This window comes from Saccostrea cucullata, unplaced genomic scaffold, assembly GCF_032062105.1.
Source record: "Saccostrea cucullata isolate Sc308-1 unplaced genomic scaffold, CSIRO_AGI_Scuc_v1 ctg4360, whole genome shotgun sequence".
NCBI classification, from domain to species: domain Eukaryota; kingdom Metazoa; phylum Mollusca; class Bivalvia; order Ostreida; family Ostreidae; genus Saccostrea; species Saccostrea cuccullata.
In genome coordinates this window covers 3,267-7,615 of record NW_026932912.1, presented here as the reverse complement: position 1 = coordinate 7,615, position 4,349 = coordinate 3,267, and the positions used below count along the sequence as shown (strand labels likewise).

The window sequence follows — 4,349 nt, the reverse complement described above, 5'->3', positions numbered from 1 at the left end:
CACACGTATGTATTGACAAAATCTACTTTAAAACATGTAGGTCAATGACCTACTTTTTTTGCTATTAGCCAATGAAATTAAAGCATGAATTCGCCATTGTAGATATGGATTTTTTAAGGTTACTTCAATCTTTTACTATAATTTTTCTTGCGGGCATGTAAGTGAAACATTCTACCATATCAATTTATAAATTAATGTGTTATCTTAAAAATAACAACAAAATTATTACAGAAATCAATCACGTTTTTATTTTCTGTAACCCGAATTTCCTCTGTTTCATGACATTTTATGCATGTAAATAAGCCTGATTTCATTCAAATATTCTAAAAATTTGACTGATGATAACTCTTATTGGTTGTTTCATACATACAGAGAACATCTTATAAGAAATAAAAATTAATCACAAAGTGGGTGTCAATGATCAAAATTTTGAGATATTTTGTTACAAATAACCTGAATTTTCTCCGTTTCATGACATTTTCTGCATATAAATAAACCTTTTTCATTCAAATATTCTAAAAATTTGACTGATGGTAACTCTTATTGGATGTTGTATACAAACAGAGAACATCTTATAAGAAATAAAAATTAATCACAAAGTGGGTGTCAATGGTCAAAATTTTGAGATATTTTGTTACAAATAACCTGAATTTTCTCCGTTTCATGACATTTTCTGCATATAAATAAACCTTTTTCATTCAAATATTCTAAAAATTTGACTGATGGTAACTCTTATTGGATGTTGTATACAAACAGAGAACATCTTATAAGAAATAAAAATTAATCACAAAGTGGGTGTCAATGGTCAAAATTTTGAGATATTTTGTTACCAATAACCTGAATTTCCTCCATTTCATGACATTTTATGCATATAAATATACCTGTTTTCATTCAAATATTCTAAAAATTTGACTGATGATAACTGTTATTGGTTGATTTATACATATAGAAGTACCCAATAAGATATAAAAATGAAACATAAAGTGGGTGTCAATGATCAAAATTTTGAGATATTTTGTTACCAATAACCTGAATTTCCTCTGTTTCATAACATTTAATGCATAAAAAGGAACCTGATTTCATTCAAATATTCTAAGAAATTGACTGATGATAACTCTTATTGGTTGTTTTATACATATAGAAAGCATTCTAAAGGAAACAAAAATGAAACATAAAGTGGATGTCAATTGATTAAAATTTTGAGATATTTTGTTACAAATAACCTGAATTTCCTCTGTTTCATGACATTTTATGCATATAAATTTACCTGCCTTTATTCAAATATTCTAAAAATTTGACTGATGATAACTGTTATTGGTTGATTTATACATTTTGAAAGTACCCTATAAGATATAAAAATGAAACATAAAGTGGGTGTCAATGATCAAAATTTTGAGATATTTTGTTACCAATAACCTGAATTTCCTCTGTTTCATAACATTTTAATGCATAAAAATGAACCTTTTTTCATTCAAATATTCTAAAAATGTGACTGATGATAACTCTTATCGGTTGATTTATACATATAGAAAGCATTCTAAAGGAAACAAAAATGAAACATAAAGTGGATGTCAATTGATTAAAATTTTGAGATATTTTGTTACAAATAACCTGAATTTCCTCTGTTTCATAACATTTTATCATTATTAAACCTATCAGAACTTCTAGATTGTGCCTTTCTGAGACAATCAAAGTTTAGGCCACTACTGGTTACCTTCCTTGCCATTCTGACACTCAGAAGATTTTTATCAATCAAACATTGAAAGAATGGTATGTTTTTATCTAGAACTTTCTGGTAGTTACATGTATGGACACTCAAAGCAATCTGAAATGTAAATGTACAAGATGAATGTTCATCATCACAAAAATGAACAGTGTCATATAAACTTTTCAAAGCTGAAACATCTTCTACAGTATCATGTGCATTGTAAGTACATTTTAGTAACACTTCTGATAAATATTACCGGTTATATGAACACAAACTGGGATGGACAAGTTTGAATAGAAATCTGATAATATCTCAAAAAAAAAACCTTGTACACATTTGACACTTGATAAAACAGTGAACAAGAATCTAGAGTATGAAAAAGAACATGAAAATCAAAACCTTTGATATTGTGGCCAACTAAAAATAGATTCCTTCCTTTCCATAAAGCTTAAAAAAGAACCAAGTGCACTTGAAATTGAAACAGGTTGACTTTCCTGTCATGGTGATTAGAGTTTTTTCTGCAGTCATGATCTTTGAGGTCTTTTCCATTTGTAGTAGCATTTTCAAAAATTGTGCAACATTTCGTTCTGAATTCCTGACTTTGCCTGTCTGAGATTCAATCATGGAGCAATGACCTAAAAATATGTTTCAAATTAACATTTATGCAGTTTGAGTTATTAAAGGAATAAATTTGTTACATTCAATTTCATATACATTTATGAACATTTGTTATGAAATATATTTATTATAAAATATATAAATATTTTATAAAGAATTGGAATTTTACTTTGTTAAACATTAAATTCCTTTTAAAAGAAACAAGACGTGCTTGTGAAACACAACACGGTGGCAACTAAGTTCCAATAAGTTATTACTGGCATAAAGGTCACAGTCCAGGTCACAAGGTCATTGACCTTGGTGTCGTTTGAAAGAGCATAATTAGTGAGGTATGTATACCAAATATGAAGTCTCTATCTCCTACGGCAAAAGTTTGAAAAAGCTTATAAGTCACAGTCAAGGTCACAAGGTAATTGACCTTGGTGTCATTTGAAAGCTACAGCTTAATTAGTGGAGTGTTCAAAAGTCATGGTGAGGTAAAGGTTGACAACAGACAGACAAACAAACAGACAGACGAGACAAAAAACAATATACACCCTGATTTATCGATCTGGGCGCATAAAATGCTCAACATACCAGAGAGGCTGTCAAAGGATGGCCCACTGCCTGGTTTCTGCCAACCTGCATCAACACTGACTGTTAGCTCGACTGTACCTTTAATCCTTAAAAATCATAGAGACTGTCAGAAACATGAAGCTAATTGGTTTTTCTTACCTTGATTGTGGTTGTTCTCTTAAAATGTACACTTTTTAAATCTGAAAATTACATGTATAGGATTTACTTCTTACATGTATGCTAAAGATGCATATATTGGAGAATAGAAATACAGTAAGCGAAGTCCCGGGGACCTGCGAATTTTAAAATTTACTATATCCATTATTGGTTATATCAGTATAACGAATTTGTATAACTGTATAAAGCAATTGCAATTTACACGTTTTCCATCAAGTATTTTTATAGAATATGTACGAAGAGCTGTTGTTACAAAACATTCCTTGGATAACTATGGTTTCATTATGAATTGAATTTTATACACAAATACTTGCCAAAAATAGTCAGTTCAATATATATCAATTTTTCAAAATTCATTAAAAAAGATGTGAATTTCATTTTTCTAGAAACCTCTGCAGGAATCAAATCAGTTGACTATATTAATGAATTTGTTACATCAGAATTTGTTATAACCATGTAATTTTACAAAAAAATGTTCAGAATTTTTGCTGGGGACCCCGAAAACTTCACTATATCTGTGAATTAACTATATACATATTCCTACTGAATGAATTTTACTGTACTAAAATTTTTAATGACGTCATCTATTAATTTTAATCCTGATAGAAACATTATAACTTCATTTAAATCAAATATATTTTACTGTCCTAAATATTCAAAAAAAAAAAAAAATCCTATCACAATGGACATTTTTTTTCTCTATGTACAGTACATACTTACAGTTGCCTGAATTTCATCATGAAGGCTGCTTCTGGTACTTTCTTCTGCAGTTTTCTCCAGAACTGGTCCTGTTTCATGTTGTCTGTTTTGCAGAGTCCAAGAACTGACTGGGGGGATATTTAATGATGTTAAAAGTATATTCACCTGAGAAGGCCCCATGCCTGTATGCACCATTCCTATATAATTCGGATGCATTTATGAAATATAGAACAAATGATTTTTTTATAACAGGAAATTAACCTGGTGCTTTCATAATATATGTACTGTACAGTACGTAATTAAAAAATAAATGTAAAATAAAATACGTACCTGTCCTGTGTCAGGTAAGCTTGGTATTTGCATTCCATATCTTTCCATGGTGCTTTCCAGTAGCTATTTTATTTATGTGTTGACATGTTGTATTCTGACACTGAACTTTCAGGAATAATACCAATTTAAACCAGAAGTTTATATCCCCATGGTATAAGAAAGATGGAGAGGAATGCCACAAACTCCACAACCTGAGTAGCCATCTGCTAAGACCCCTAGTTCTACCAGCTTCTCCCTTTACTCAATGCAGTGTCATATCTTA

At 30.0% G+C, this 4,349-nt stretch overlaps 1 pseudogene; it reads right to left on the bottom strand.

Moving 5' to 3' along the window:
- Positions 1–975: 975 nt before the first annotated feature.
- On the bottom strand, positions 976–4,135 carry LOC134236467 (uncharacterized; annotated as a pseudogene).
- Positions 4,136–4,349: the final 214 nt, after the last annotated feature.